General features: G+C 42.6%; 1 long non-coding RNA gene across 1 annotated transcript; it reads left to right on the top strand.

The window, feature by feature from the left end:
- Nucleotides 1-1,238: 1,238 nt before the first annotated feature.
- LOC143963280 (uncharacterized) lies at nt 1,239-15,218 on the top strand. Its single transcript, XR_013270931.1, has 3 exons — nt 1,239-1,395; nt 9,143-9,262; nt 12,723-15,218. It is a non-coding gene; the product is annotated as an uncharacterized LOC143963280 (long non-coding RNA).
- The last annotated feature ends 2,253 nt before the right edge of the window (nt 15,219-17,471 follow it).

Genomic DNA, 17,471 nt, shown 5'->3' with positions numbered 1-17,471 from the left:
GTATTAAAATTTATTAAAATCTTACTTTATACTCCATGTTTTCTGATTTTTATGTATGCAAATTCAGTACCGGTATAGTCCAACATTTTTTTGTCATTTTGGTCTGTGATTTGGTATAAGGAGATTAACTTGTACAGCTCCCTCCCCATTTCCAGAATTCCAAAATACCTCTTCCCCTTGAACTACTATTGGATGATGGTACATTATGTATTAACAGTTACTTTTTGTATTGAGGCTATACTTCACAATCTCTTCTATTACCCCCCTCTTATATAGTGCACAAAGCAAGGTCCATAAAGACATGGATGAACTAGTTTGGGGTTAAGTTCTGATCTCAACCTGACAGAACACCTTTGGGATGAATTAAAGTGGAGAGTGCGAGTCACGCCTTCTCGTCCACATCAGTGCCTGACCTCACAAATACGCTTCTAAGGGAATAGTCTAACATTCCCATAGACACACTCCTAAACCTTATAGACAGCCTTCCCAGAAGAGTTGAAGCTGTTATAGCTGCAAAGGGTGGGTCAACTCAATATTGAACCCTACAGACGAAGACTGGGATGCCATTAAAGTTCATGTGCGTGTAGAGGCAGGTGTACCAATACTTTTGGTAATATATTATATATAATCACTGGAGAACACAAACTGCTAAAAGCATGTACATTCTGCTTTCCACGATTGTTGGGCTTAAAACACATGTGAGGGAGGAATGGGAAGACTAAAGCTTGCCATACACGTTACGATTTTTCTTGTTCAGGCCCACAGGCTGAATTCACACAGCCCTCAATTCAGTGGAGAATTTTCTGCCCGACTCCTTCAACAAAAGTTGATTAAAAATGGACTTTTGGGCCGACCTGTTATGTCCCAGGAGCCACACCACGCTGTTTTAGAGGTTGCAGTCAGGAGGCTTTGTTTCTGTATACTTGGTGGGAATCTTAAAAAGAATGAAGTGAATGGGGTTGGCCAATATGTAAACAAGCAATATAATAAAAGTGCAAAATCAGCACTTTCCAATGTGCAAACAAGTAATATAATAGATATGCAAATTTAGTGATGTATAAATAAATATAGTGCAAATTGTAATAATACGATTGTTCAAATAAAACATTATAGTATATAAATACAACATATAAAATGTAGAATTACATGCATGGCCCTCGATCATGTTGAAGGGTTTTCCGTTTTCGCCTCATCTTGCATTTTTTTTATTATTATTTTTTGTTTTTCAGTCTGTTCATCTTTCACCACCTTCACTGTGACATCAAAACTTCCCTTGCCTGTCATCGACGAAATGAAGAAATCATACGCACATGTCTATGACCACATCTGTGTTCAGGACGTTGGCTTCTGTTTCGTCAGCAAAAGATGTCTCTGCAGTATCGTCCAATGTCTACGGTATGTTTACAAGCTTAGTAAATCGGGTGTTGTGTATAGCCACTCGCAGTGATGGCGAACCTTGGCACCCCAGATGTTTTGTAATTACATTTCCCATGATGCTCATGCACTCTGCAGTGTAGTGGTGCATTATGGGAAATGTAGTTCCAAAACATCTGGGGTGCCAAGGTTCGCCATCATTGGAATAGGGGTTCTGTAGACTGTGATGACCTGTACACACGGTCGGACTTTCCGACGGAAAATGTGCGATCGGATCGCGTTGTTGGAAAATCCGATCATGTGTGGGCTCCATTGGAATTGTTCTGTCGCAATTTCCGACACACAAAGTTTGAGAGCTGCATCTAAAATTTCCAGACAACAAAATCCGATTGTTTAAATTCCGATCGTGTGTAGACATTTCCGACGGACAAAATGCCACGCAATCTCAGAATAAATTAGGAGATGAAAGCTATTGGCTACTGGCCCGTTTATAGTACCGTCATACACATTCTCGTCACCACGTTCAGAACGATCGGATTTTCCAACAACTTTGTGCGACCGTGTGTATGCTAGACAGGTTTGGGCCAAAATCTGTTGGAAAAAAACGATGGATTTTGTCGTCGAAAGTCCGACCGTGTGTACAGGGCATAAGAGTAACAGTAAAACTATAGGTGTTGGTCTGTAATATTCATCCTCTGACATCTTATCCCACTGCCATCCCCTAACAAACAAAATGTATAAAGCATATGCAGACTTAAATAGGCAGATTTTGTGAGTTATCCTGAGCTGTACTGTATATCAATATGGTATAGTCATTACAGAGAAAGATATATTATTATGGAAGAGAGTATATCATTTTAGAGCAGTATATATTTTATAGCTATTTATATTATTATAGTACAATTTATATCATTATAGATCAGTATATATCATTACAGTGTGGTATCTAGTATTATAAAGCAAAGTATATTCATATAAAGCAGTATATATCAATATGATGTAGTATATATCATTATAGAGCAGTATATATCCTTACAGTATCATATTTATGATTATACTGCAGTATATATTATTATAGAGCAGTGAATAGCAGTATATACTATTATAATGCATTATAAATTATTATGCATTATAATATCATTATAAAGTAGTACATATCATTGTAGTGCTGTATCCATCACTATAGTGCAGTATGTGTTTATAATACAGTATATATGATTATAGAGCAGTGTATGTATCATAATGGGGCAGTATATATCATTATAGAGCAGTGTATGTATCATAATGGGGCAGTATATATGATTATAGAGCAGTGTATATATCATAATGGGGCAGTATATAGCATTATAGAGCAGTGTATGTATCATAATGGGGCAGTATATATCATTATAGAGCAGTGTATGTATCATAATGGGGCAGTATATATCATTAGAGAGCAGTGTATGTATCATAATGGGGCAGTATATATCATTATAGAGCAGTGTATGTATCATAATGGGGCATTATATATGATTATAGAGCAGTGTATGTATCATAATAGGGCAGTATATATCATTATAGAGCAGTGTATGTATCATAATGGGGCAGTATATATCATTATAGAGCAGCATACACTCACTGGCCACTTTATTAGGTACACCTGTTCAATTGCTTGGTAACATAAATTGCTAATCAGCCATGGCAGCAACTCAATGCATTTAGACATCTAAACGTGATGACAACGACTTGCTGAAGTTCAAACCAAGCACCATAATGGGGAAAAAAGGCATTTAAAGCGGGAGTCCACCGGGACTCCGCGTTTTTTTTTTTTTTTTAAAAGCCAGCAGCTACAAATACTGCAGCTGCTGACTTTTAAAATAGTGACACTTACCTGTCCAGCGCGCCCGCGATGTCGGCACCCGAAGCTGATCTCTAGGTCGTCTGTCGGGTCCTGCCGCCGCCATCTTGGGTATGGGAATCAGGAAATGGAGCCTTTTGGCTTAATTTCCCGGTTCCCTACTGCGCATGCGCGAATCGCGCTGCGCAATAAGGACGCTCCCCGCTGCCTCTGGGATCTGTGTGTTTCCCAGCAGGCAGCGGGGCACTTGCGGGAAGGGGCGGGCACTTGCGGAAAGGGGCATAAGTTTCGCCCCTTTCCGCAGAGAGCTATCCCGGAAGTGGGTGCAGTTACCTGGATTATCCAGGTAACTGCACCCCCCTCCCCCCTGAAAGGTGCCGATTGTGGCACCGGAGGGGGGGAGGGTTCCGATGAGCGGAAGGTCCACTTTAGGGTGGACCTCCGCTTTAAGTGACTTTGAATGTGGCATGGTTATTGGTGCCGGACGGGCTGGGCTGAGTATTTAAAAAATGACTGATCTTTTGGGATTTCACACACAACCATCTCTAGGGTTTACAGAGAATCGTCCGAAAAGAAAAAATATCCAGCGAGCGTCAGTTGTGTGGATGAAGATGTCTTTCTGAGGAGAAGGGGCAGACTGGTTTGAGATGATAGAAAGGCAACAATAACTCAGAAAACCAGTCGTTACAGTCAAGGTATGTAGAATACCATCTCTAAATGCATTGCAAATTGAACCTTGAAGCAGATGGGCTACAGCAGCAGAAGAACACACCAGGTGCCACTACTGTCAGCTAAGAACAGAAAACTGAAGCTACAATTTGCACAGGCTCGCCAAAATTGCAAAATAGAAGATTGGAAAAACATTGCCTGGGCTGATGAGTCTTGATTTCAGCTGCGACATTCAGATGGTAGGGTCAGAATTTGGAGTAAACAACAGGAAAGCATGCACCCATCCTGCCTTATATCAGAGGTTCAGTCTGTTAATGGTGGTGTAATGGTGTGGGGGATATTTTCTTGGCACATTTTTGGCCCCTTAGTACCAATTGAGCACTGTTTAAACCCCACGGCCTACCTGAGTATTGTTGCTGACCATGTCCATCCCTTTATGACTTCTGATGGCTCCTTCCAGCAGGATAATGCACCATGTCACAAAGTTCAAATCATCTCACCACTGGTTTCTTGAACATGACAATGAGATCACTGTACTCCAATGGCCTCCACAGTCACCATATCTCATCCAATAGAGATCCTTTGGGAACGGGAGATTCGCATCATGGATGTGCAGCCGACAAATCTACAGCAACTCCGTTATGTTATCATGTCAATATGGACCAAAATCTCAGAGAAATGTTTCCAAAACCTTGTTGAATCTATGCCACAAAGAATTAAGGCAAAATGGGGTCCATCCCGGTACTAGCAAGGTGTACCTAATAAAGTGTCCAGTGAGTGTATGTCATTACAGTGCAGTACATATTAATATTGTGCAGTATATATCATTATAATGCATTGTCAATCATTATATAGAAGCTTTTTTTACTGTAGTGAAGTATATATTATTATAGTGACATATATAGTGCCTTGAAAAAGTATTCATACCCCTTGAAACTTTCCACATTTTGTCATGTTACAACCAAAAACATAAATGTATTTTATTGGGATTATATGTGATAGACAACACAAAGTGGCACATAATTATGAAGTGGAAGGAAAATGATAAATGGTTTTAAAATGTATTTACAAATACAGTGCCTTGCGAAAGTATTCGGCCCCCTTGAACTTTTCAACCTTTTGCCACATTTCAGGCTTCAAACATAAAGATATAAAATTTAAATTTTTTGTGAAGAATCACCAACAAGTGGGACACAATTGTGAAGTGGAACGTAATCTATTGGATATTTTAAACTTTTTTAGCAAATAAAAAACTGAAAAGTGGTGCGTGCAAAATTATTCGGCCCCTTTACTTTCAGTGCAGCAAACTCACTCCAGAAGTTCAGCGAGGATCTCTGAATGATCCAATGTTGTCCTAAATGACTGATGGTGATAAATAGAATCCACCTGTGTGTAATCAAGTCTCTGTATAAATGCACCTGCTCTGTGATAGTCTCAGGGTTCTGTTGAAAGTGCAGAGAGCATCATGAAGACCAAGGAACACACCAGGCAGGTCCGTAATACTGTTGTGGAGAAGTTTAAAGCCGGATTTGGATACAAAAAGATTTCCCAAGCTTTAAACATCCCAAGGAGCACTGTGCAAGCGATCATTTTGAAATGGAAGGAGTATCAGACCACTGCAAATCTACCAAGACCTGGCCGTCCCTCTAAACTTTCAGCTCAGACAAGGAGAAGACTGATCAGAGATGCAGCCAAGAGGCCCATGATCACTCTGGATGAACTGCAGAGAACTACAGCTGAGGTGGGAGAGTCTGTCCATAGGACAACAATCAGTCGTACACTGCACAAATCTGGCCTTTATGGAAGAGTGGCAAGAAGAAAGCCATTTCTCAAAGATATCCATTAAAAGTCTTGTCTAAAGTTTGCCACAAGCCACCTGGGAGACACACCAAACATGTGGAAGAAGGTGCTCTGGTCAGATGAAACCAAAATCAAACTTTTTGCCCACAATGCAAAACGATATGTTTGGCGTAAAAGCAACAGAGCTCATCACCCTCAACACACCATCCCCACTGTCAAACATGGTGGTGGCAGCATCATGGTTTGGGCCTGCTTTTCTTCAGCAGGGACAGGGAAGATGGTTAAAATTGAGGGGAAGATGGATGCAGCCAAATACAGGACCATTCTGGATGAAAACCTGTTGGAGTCTGCAAAAGACCTGAAACTGGGACGGAGATTTATCTTCCAACAAGACAATGATCCCAAACATACAGCAAAATCTACAAAGGAATGGTTCACAAATAAACGTATCCAGGTGTTAGAATGGCCAAGTCAAAGTCCAGACCTGAATCCAATCGAGAATCTGTGGAAAGAGCTGAAAACTGCTGTTCACAAACGCTCTCCATCCAACCTCACTGAGCTCAAGCTGTTTTGCAAGGAAGAATGGGCAAGAATTTCAGTCTCTTGATGTGCAAAACTGAAAGAGAGATACCCCAAGCGACTTGCAGCTGTAATCGCAGCAAAAGGTGGCTCTACAAAGTATTAACGCAAGGGGGCCGAATAATTTTGCACGCCCCACTTTTCATTTTTTTATTAGTTAAAAAAGTTTAAAATATCCAATAGATTTCGTTCCACTTCACAATTGTGTCTCACTTGTTGGTGATTCTTCACAAAAAATAAAAATTTTATATCTTTATGTTTGAAGCCTAAAATGTGGCAAAAGGTTGAAAAGTTCAAGGGGGATGAATACTTTCGCAAGGTACTGTAAATATATGAAAAGTGTGGCGTGCATTTATATTCAGTCCCCTTTACTCTGATACCCCTAAGGTCCCTTTCACACAGGGCTATCCGCATTGAGCCCGTAAATAGCTGTGCAGGGATGGACCTGTCCAAGCCCCGCTCTCCCCTATGGGGGATCGGATGATTACGGACCGCCTGTCCGTTTTCATCAGATCCAACCCACCAGACGGATGAAAAATAGGGTTTGCATCCATCTGGTTTTAGCGGAGAGGATCGGAAAGGGGCCTAACTAAAATCTAGTGGAACCAATTGCCTTCAGAAGTCCCCTTATTAGTAACTAGAGTCCACCTGTGTGTAATTTAATCTCAGTATAAATACATCTGTTCTGTGAAGCCCTCAGAGGTTTGTTAGAGAACATAGCATCATGAAGGCCAAGGAACACACCAGACAGGTCAGGGATAAGGTCATGGAGAAGTTTAAGGCAGGGTTAGGTTATAAAAAAATGATTCCAAGCTTTGAACGTCTCACAGAGCACTGTTCGGTCAATCATCCGAAAATGGAAAGAGTATGGTACAACTGCAAACCTACCAAGACATGGCCGTCCACCTAAACTAACAGGCCAGGCAATGAGAGAAGCAGCCAAGAGGTCCATGGTAACTCTGGAGGAGCTGCAGAGATCCACAGCTCAGGTGGGAGAAACTGTCCACGGGACAACTATTGGTCGCACACTCCACAAATCTGGCTTATTGGCTTTTACTGGCATTGGGTGTCAAGAAGAAAGCCATTGTTGAAAGAAAGCCATAAGAAGTCCCGTTTTCAGTTTGTGAGAAGCCATGTGGGGACACAGCAAACATGTGGAAGATGGTGCTCTGGTCAGATGAGACCTAAATGCAACTTTTTGGCCTAAAAGCAAAACGTTATGTGTGGCTGAAAACCAACACTGCATTTCACCCTGATCACACCATCCCCACCGTGAAACATGGTGGTGGCAGCATCATCTTGTGAGGATGCTTTTCTTCAGCAAAATGTAGCCAAATACAGGGCAATCTTAGAAGAAAACCTGTTGTGCCGCGTACACACAACCGGACTTTCCGACAGAAAGGGTCAGACGGAATCATTTCATCGGATATTCCGATCGTGTGTGGGCTTCATCAGACTTTTTTTGTCAAAAATTCTAGGGCCGAAATAGAACATGTTTTAAATCTTTCCGACTGAATCAATTCCTATTGGGAAAACCGTTTGTCTGTATGCTTGTCCGATGGACCAAATACGACGCAAGGGCAGCTATTGGCTACTGGCTATTGAACTTCCTTTTATAGTCCCATTGTATGTCATCGCGTTCTAAACAAACGGACTTTGGTGTGATCGTGTGTAGGCAAGTCTGTTTCAGTGGAACTCCGTCGGAAAGACCATCACAGTTTATTTTGATGAAAAGTCCGGTCGTGTGTACATGGCATTAGAGTCTGCAAAAGACCCAAGACTGGGGGGGAGGTTCACCTTCCAGCAGGACAATGACCCTAAACATACATAGAGCTATAATGGAATAGTTTAGATCAAAGCATATTCATGTATTAGAATGGCACAGGCAAAGTCCAGACCTAAATCCAATTGAGAATCTGTGGCAAGACTTGAAAATTGCTGTTCATAGACGTTCTCAATCAAATCTGACAGAACTTGAGCTATTCTGCACAGAATGGGCAAAAACGTCACTCTCTAGATGTGCAGAGCTGGTAGAGACATCCCCAAAAAGACTTGCAGCTGTAATTGCAGTGAAAGGTGGTTCTACAAAGTATTGACTCAGGGGGGCTGAATACAAATGCACATCACACTTTTCACATATTTATTTGTAAAAATTTTTAAAACTATTTATCATTTTCCTTTCACTTCACAATTATGTGCCACTTTGTGTTGGTCGATCACATAAAATCCCAATAAAATATATTTACGTTTTTGGTTGTAACATGACACAATTTGTAAAATTTCCAGGGGTATGAATACTTTTTCAAGGCACTGTACATCATTTTGATGAGCATATATCATTATAGAACAATATATGTCATTATAAAGCAATATGTATCCTTATAGTGCATTCTATAGCATGATAAAGCAGTAAGTGTCAGTATAGTACAGTATATATTGTTATAGAGCACTGTATATCATTATGGTACAGTAGATCATTGCAGTGCAGTATATAACATTATAATGCTGTATATATTGTTATATAGAGCAATATACTGTATATCATTATAGAGCAATATATATTATTATTGAGCAGTATATATCAGGGTTTTTTTCAATATAAATCCAGGCTTTTTACTATTGGCTATGTCAGATTTAAAAAACACAAATTCATTCAGCTCTGTAATTAAAAATACACCTGTTCAATGTATTTTTCAATACAAGCATTTAAGTACCTGAATCTGACCTTATATCTACCTTCTGAAACCTTATGAAATCTGAATACAGTACGGCTGTGAATCAATTTAGGTGCTGACAAAGTGTATGCTGACATGAGAACAGAGCAGAGTGACAGAGAGATGAGCTCATTCCTATGCTGCTTCTCATTTCACTGTCCTGTTACAGGCTGGGCGCAAGTCTAGGATGACCTGGGATCAAAGGAAGTGTGTTGAATGAATCTGGCCATCAGACTGAGGACATCTAGTGGCAAAAAAAAGTAAAGCAAGGGAAGTCTCTGGACTGAAGGTGAATATTTACTTACTTAACCACTTCATTCCCGGGCTATAGTCATATGAAATCCACAGATCGGATCTCCCATCCTGGGCAGGCGTCATATTATGTCCTCGTTGCTTGTCCCAGGGGCCCACATCGCAGCGATCAGGGATGAGGTGTGTCCCTCGGAAAAAATGGCTCTTTATCCCATGACCAGCTGTGTCCAATCACATGTATTGCCCACGTGCACGGCGCTCATGCACGCCCCTAGAGCAGTCACAGAGCGGCGATCGGGGATGAGGCTTGTCACCATGACACAGCCCAATCCTGATCGCAGTAAAGAGCCAATGAAATTGAAATTGGCTCTTTGCCACGTGACCGGCTGTGTCCAATCACAGCCGGTCACAGAATATCAAGAAACCACGGTAACGAGATGTTACCGGGTTCTCCTCATCACACACCGATCGTGTGTTAAAAAGAGATTGGTGGTAACATCTCGTTATCAATTACCGTACACACCAACCACACTGACTGCCCCCCCCCATAAAGAGGACATGTCATCATCCATCAAAGTACCTGTCATCAGCTATCAATGTACTTGTCATCAGCCATCAGAGCACCTGTCACAGCCCATCTGAGTACCCGAGTACCTGTCACAGCCCATCTGAGTACCCAGGTACCTGTCACAGCCCATCTGAGTACCCGAGTACCTGTCACAGCCCATCCGAGTACCTGAGTACCTGTCACAGTATATCTGAGTAGTCGAGTACCTGAGTACCTGTCACAGTATATCTTTGTACCCGAGTACCTGTCACAGCCCATCTGAGTACCCGAGTATCTGTCACAGCCCATCTGAGTACCCGAGTACCTGTCACAGCCCATCTGAGTACCCGAGTACCTCAGTACCTGTCACAGTATATCTGTGTACCCGAGTTCCTGAGTACCTGTCACAGCCCATCTGAGTACCCGAGCACCTGTCACAGTATATCTGAGTACCCGAGTACCTAAGTACCTGTCACAGCCCATCTGAGTACCCGAGTACCTGTCACAGTATATCTGTGTACCCGAGTACCTGTCACAGCCCATCTGAGTACCCGAGCACCTGTCACAGTATATCTGAGTACCCGAGTACCTAAGTACCTGTCAAGCCCATCTGAGTACCCGAGCACCTGTCACAGTATATCTGAGTACCCGAGTACCTAAGTACCTGTCACAGCCCATCTGAGTACCCGAGTACCTGTCACAGTATATCTGAGTACCTGAGTACCTGTCACAGCCCATCTGAGTACGAGAGTACCCGAGTACCTGTCACAGTATATCTGAGTACCCGGGTACCTGAGTACCTGTCACAGCCCATATGAGTACCCGAGTACCTGAGTATCTGTCACAGTATATCTGAGTACCTGTTACAGCCCATCTGAGTACCTGTCACAGTCTATCTGAGTACCTATCACAGTTCATCTGAGTACACGAGTACCTGAGTACCTGTCACAGCCCAGCTAAGTACCTGTCAGCACCCATCAGAGTACCCGAGTACCAGTCCATCAGAGTACCCAAGTACCTATCTGTAGCCCATCAGAGTACCCCAGTACCTGTCACCAGGCCATCAGAGTACCTGACACCAAACCATTAGAGTACCCGAGTACCTCTCACCAGGCCATCAGAGTACCTCTCAACAGGCCATCAGAGTACCCGAACATCTATCTATAGCCCATCAGAATACCCAAGGACCTGTCACAAGCCCATCAGAGTACCCGAGTACCTATCTGCAGAACATCAGAGTACCCGAGTACCTATCTGCAGAACATCAGAGTACTAGTACTCGGGTAGTACCGATCTGCAGCCCATGCCTCATAGAATATACGTTGGGGTGTTTTCTTTCCAAAATTGGGTAATTTTGAGGGTAATTCCATTGTCCTGGTGCTCAAGGACCTTGAGTGTAAGTGTAATAGGTCACTAAGAAATTAGATTTGTAATTTATGCTTCTAGAACCCCTGATGGTGCTCTCTGCATGTTGGACTCTGCGGTCCGTCAGCATCCGATCTCCCATAGGGGAGAGTGGCGCTCTGGCAGGTCCGTCTCTGCACAGAGACAGACCTGTCATCTTCCTGCTGGCTCCTGACGGAGCAATCCCCGCTGAGCAAGCGGATGTCTACAGGGCGGATCATCACGGGTCCGTCCCGTGTGAAAGAGGCCTAAATAATATCCACTAATTTGGGTTATTTTTACCAAAGAAATGTAGCCGTATAAATTTTGGCCCAAATTTATGAACAAAAATTACTTATTTGCTAAATTTTATCACAAAAACTAAAAAAAAGTGTTTTTTTTTTTTCAAATCTTTCACTCTTTTTTCACTTTTGCCACAAAAAATAAAAAAACCCAGTGGTGATTAAATACCACAAACTCTATTTGTATGAAAAAAAATGGTAAAAATGTTGTTTGTGTACAGTGTTGCATGACTGAGTAATTGGCATTCAAAGTGTGAGAGCGCTGAAAGCTAAAAATTGGTCTGGGAAGGATGGGTGTAGAAATGTCCTGTATTGGAGTGGTTGAATAGCGCCATCAGTTTGCACAGCGCTTTACATATGTATTATACATTCACATCAGTCCCTGGAGCTTCCAATCTAATTTAATCTTTTATAGGGTTATTCATTTTTTTTTTTTATGGAGTCCTGCTTTAATGCTATCTGTCTTGTAGAGGCCTTTTTTAAAGAACTTTTCCAACTTTTCCAGAATGCCCTTGTGAACGTATTCTAAATGTATATGTTTTCTAAGGCGAAGAATTTCTTCACATTTCGGCCTGCAAAATCATCTATAAGATCCCTCGAAATGTTTTTCATTGCAGTTTGTTGCATGCGATGGGTCGGAGCATTGACCTAGTAATAACATTTGTACAGTGTCATACCGCGCAGGTACCACTCTTACTGCACCTGTCGCACGATATCTTATCGCTCGAGGCGGTTTGCGTCGCGGGTGAGCGCTTTCCTCGTATCTTTCACTCCGCTCCTAATTGCCGCTCACATTTGTTAACAAGCCTCTCTTGACTTCTTTTTTTTTTTTTGGGGCCTTTTTTGAAAACATAAAATTCGCATGTCATCGGCGCAGTAACAATGGCGCCCCTGTTCTACAGAGTTTTATCTTGATTTCAGCTCACTTTGGCTAAACCGACATAGAGTGCCGTTTTGTTTCGGCAGAACTACAGGCTGATTTAACCCTCGGCGCTCCCGCGCTGTGTATGTTGGCTGCCGGTCAAATATCAGCGCGGCAGACATAGGCCGCCCTTTGTTTTGCCTTTCAGAAGGAAGACTGGGGGAATGTTGATGTATTATACGTTACCTCTTGTGAAAACAGCCAGCCCACCTATCTCCTTGTTCTCGTGGCTTTCGTCTTTATCCGCACGCCTTGGCTAAACAGGAAGCTCGCTTCACCCTCCAGAACTGTTTTTTCTCATTCGCAATGTCAAACTTACTCACAAAACTTTCCTCCTTCCCAGATTTCCACCATAAACAAAGTGACGCTGATAAGTGATGAAGACGATTTTTTTTTTCACCATTACGGGAAAGAGGTGACGGTAGAGGTTTTCACACCTCCCCAATTTTCTGAGATGGGAAAGAAAGACAATTACTGCTCCATCATCGTCTCTATCATCCATGACAACAACAAACAGTAGAGGTGCATCCATATTTGTATGTGTTATAACCACATTTATATGTATTTACATTTTATACTGGACTGGTGAAAAGTTGCCCAGATATGCCACTATTACAACAGATCCGAAAATGGTTTGAACCCCTCCAAGATTTTTATTTCCTGTTTCTGTCCCATTGGGGAGATTTTTCTTTATTTCCTGTCCAGGAGACACAATAGGAAGTGACAAGAAATTTCTCCATAGTGAGAGAAGTTCACATCTTAGACAACTGGTGTCCCTATTGGAAGATTTAGAGTATGCTGTCCAGTTCTGGGCACCAGTCCTCTGGAAGGATGTACTGGAAATGGAGCGAGTACAAAGAAGGGCAACAAAGCTAATAAAAGGTCTGGAGGATATTAGTTATGAAGAAAGGTTGCGAGCACTGAACTTATTTTCTCTGGAGAAGAGACGATTGAGAGGGGATATGATTTCAATATACAAATACCGTACTGGTGACCCCACAATAGGGATAAAACTTTTTCGCAGAAGGGAGTTTAACAAGACACGTGGCTACTCATTAAAATTTGAAGAAAAGAGGTTTAACCTTAAACTACGTAGAGGGTTCTTTACTGTAAGAGCAGCCAGGATGTGAAATTCCCTTCCACAGTCAGTGGTCTCAGCGGGGGAGCATTGATAGTTTCAAGAAACTATTAGATAAGCACCTGAACGACCACAACATACAGGGATATACAATGTAATACTGACATATAATCACACACATAGGTTGGATTTGATGGACTTGTGTATTTTTTCAACCTCACCTACTATGTAACTATTTCTTCCCTGTTTCTGTTCAGGTAACAATTGTAAAATTTAGTATTTCTCGTTACTTTCTGTCCCAGGGACATCAAGACAAATAAAGAGGGCGAATCTCCCCAACGGTGACACAAGGGGGTTGATTTACTAAAGGCAAATAGACTGTGCACTTTGCAAAGTGCAGTTGCTCCAGAGCTTCACTTCGCAAAGCTTCACTTCGCAAAGAATACCCAATCACATGCAAGGAAACAAAAAAAAAATTTTAATTATTTTTGCTTGCACATGATTGGATGATGGAAGTCAGCAGAACTTCTGCTCATTTACTAAGCTCTGGGGCAACTGCTCTTGCAGACTCCAACTACCCTTTGCAAAGTGCACAGTCCATTTGCTTTAGTAAATCAACCCCAGAGGATCTAAGCCTTCCATACAAATTTTTAAAAAGCTATGGCTAGATACAATTAAATAAACAGGTTTGAATAGTACAGGTGACGGTGGGAGTTGTTGTTTTGTCACCAACAGCAAAAAGAAAAAAAAAAAAAAACGCCACGGAAACAACTTCCATATACTGTCATTTTTTAACCTGAACCAATGGGCTTTGCAAAAATCTTTGCGGATATATATGTGAATGTTATCCAATTAAAGTAAACAATTGTATTTCTGTGTGTATAATATGTATATCTACCTGTACATTTGGCCATGTTTGCTTAATACATGTTCAGGATCTCCTCCGTGCTTGGTAGTGCTGTGCACTGATTGTACTTTACTAATCTCAATACCAACCCACCAGGCTGCTCACAATGACGAAGAAGGTCAGAGTTCCTAAATAGCTTGAAGGAGTTCTATGATCACAGCAGAAACGGTTATGTCAGAACATCAGCCCTGTAATAACAATACAAACAATAATGTTATTTGACAATCCAATATAAGATTACTTGAAAAATATTCTTTCATGTTGTGAGTTCTGCCTGTCTGCTGGTCATCTCTTTCCTCAACTTCCTGGATTCCCCACATGCTTTGCAGCTTCTCCTCTGCTGTTTACATTAAATTTCTAAGGACTACATATCCCATGGTACCTTGCTGCCTGAAAACAGTAAATCATACACCTCCTTAAACTCCTCATCTCAGCACCTCTGTAGTTCAGAAAGGCAGGTTCTGTGAAATGTCTGACACAGCAGAGTCTACGTGACACAAATCAAGGAAGTAAATGTTTGGGGATGTTCACAAACTTCAAGATTATTCAGCTTACTAGGAGAGGGCTGGAAATATGGTAATTAAAGTGATACTAAATACACACTGTTTAATTTACACTGTCCCTTCTATTTCTGTATGTGGATGATGGCACTGTAATTATTTTAATAAAAAAAAAAAATCGAAGTACCTTTTCCTAATCAATATGCAGCTGTCACGGAAGCATAAGCAGGAGGAGTTTCTTGATCTCTTGCTGCTGGTCACGTTCCAAAAAAATAAATATATTTATAAATATAAGTATCTGTAACACTCAAAATAACTAAATGATATAAATAAACTGTTTTAAATTCATACAAATATATATTTGAAATCTAATCTTTATTATTTTTTTGGCAATAATACGGTGTGGGTGGATTTTTGACAGTCATAGTCACACCTCTCCAGCCTGTGTCTTATGCCACGTACACACGATCAAACAATCCAGTGGAAAAGTCCGTGTGTAGGCTCCGGCGGACTTTTTTTACCCAAAAGTCCGGCAGACTAAGATTGGAGTTTCGCACATCAATCTGTCCGCCGGACTCGCATTTCGGCGGAAAGTACGGCCGTGTGTGTGCCAGTCCACCGTACTTTTGAAATGAATCGACTTTTCCCGCTCGGAGAAAAGTCCGCTCATTTTCAGCGCGGCTCCAGGTAGGTGAGACCAGCGAAGGAAGCGTCGCTGGCCCCGTCACCTGGTATGGACTTAAAGGGGAATCCCTACACCGAAAAAACAGCATGGGGGTCCCCCCCTAGGTCCATATCAGACCCTTATCCGAGCACGCTACCCGGCTTACATTTTTTTCACAGGTGAATGGGTAGGGGTACATTGTACCCCATACTCATTCACATAGGGTGGGGGTCGGGATCCGGGGGCCCCCTCATTAAAGGGGGCTCACGGATTCCGATAAGCCCCCGCCCGCAGACCCCGACAACCAATGGCCAGGGTTGTCGGGAAGAGGCCCTTGCCCTCATCAACATGGGGACAAGGTGCTTTGGGGTGGGGGGGCCGTGAGGCTCCCCTTCTCCAAGGCACCCCCCATGTTGAAGGCATATGGCCTGGTACAGCTCAGGAGGGGGGGGCGCTCGCTTGTCCCCACCCCCTTTCCTGGCCCGCCGGGTAGCGTGCTCGGATTAGGGTCTGATATGGACCTGGGGGGGACCCCCACGCAGTTTTTCGGCGTAGGGATTCCCCTTTAAGTCCATACCAGGTGACGGGGCCAGCGACACCTCCTTCGCTGGTTCCGGCTACCTGGAGCCGCGCTCAAAATGAACGAACTTTCCTCCGTGTGTGTGGGCGAGTCCGTTCATTTCAAAAGTACGGCAGATAGTCCGCCGGACCTAGTCCACCGCAAAAGTGACGTGTGTGGGCAGGTAGCTCGTTCGGAAAGTCCGGCGGACAGTCCGGCAGTTTGTCCGCCAGACTAAGTCCGCCGGATAGTCTGATACGTGTGTACGCGGCATTAGACTAACTGGGAGGTGAAGCCTCCATCAATCTACATGTAATATCCCATTCCCATTGTGTTTAGCTGGGCATAGAGGACAAGGGAGGAGATGGGCTGTCATTTACCAGTGTGTATAGACCCACATGTGTGACTCTATAGTCACATGAGCTGCTCAGATGTGATAGGGAGGAAATGCTCAGCATAGAGACTCACTGAAAACTGAGCATGTGCAGAGCTGCCAACACAGCAAAATCCCTAGCTGAATTTGGGATTTGAACAGAAGGTGGACATAGAGAGCAGCAGGATCAACCAGGTTTTTTGCAGAATACAGAAAATGAATCTCATAGTGACTGAGTGAGTATGAACAGCATCTAATATGCCATTTATTCAAAGTTGTTTATGAGGTGGATTTAGTAACACTTTAAAATACAATATGGAAATGAATATATGACTTTACATATTGGCCATATTTGGGGATTTGGGATGGTGGGGGTAATGTATAATAAAGGAACAGAGAGAGATTCAGGGTGCTATAGAGGGACAGAGGGGGCTTTGGGGTACAGTAAAGGAAAAAAGGGGGTATTGTGATTCTGGATACACTAGAGGGACATGGGTGGGGGTGGGGGGGGGGGGGTAATATAAAATAAAGGGACATCATAAGGTTATAATAAAACAAGGATTTGGGGTACAATAGAGAGACAGAAGGTGAGTTGTAGGGGTTAAACAGAGGGACACAGGGGAGTATAAAAGAGTTGGGGTGAAACAGAGGGAATTGGGGGTACAATGGAGGAACAGGAGAGAGTGGAGTACTATGAAGAGACAGTGAGGGTGAGTAATAGATGTACAGGTTAGATTAGGGTACAATAGTGGGACATTGAACATTAGTGTATAATAGAGGGAAAGTGGAAATTGGGGTATAATAGAGAAACAGAGGCATGATGAGGGTACAATAGAGGGATGGAGAGGAGATTTGGGGTACAATAGAGAGGTTAGAGTACAATGGAGGAAAATGAGGGAATTGTAGTACAATAGAGGGATGGTGGGTGGAGTACAATGGATGAACAGAGGAGAATTGTAGTACAAGAGAGGGAAGGTGGGTAGAGTACAATGGAGGAAAGGAGGAAAATGG

This window comes from Lithobates pipiens, unplaced genomic scaffold, assembly GCF_037356315.1.
Source record: "Lithobates pipiens isolate NorthernLeopardFrog02 unplaced genomic scaffold, aLitPip1_a1.2 Scaffold_8, whole genome shotgun sequence".
NCBI lineage: Eukaryota > Metazoa > Chordata > Amphibia > Anura > Ranidae > Lithobates > Lithobates pipiens.
Note: the sequence above shows the minus strand (reverse complement) of the source record. Positions and strands in the feature narration are given on the sequence as shown.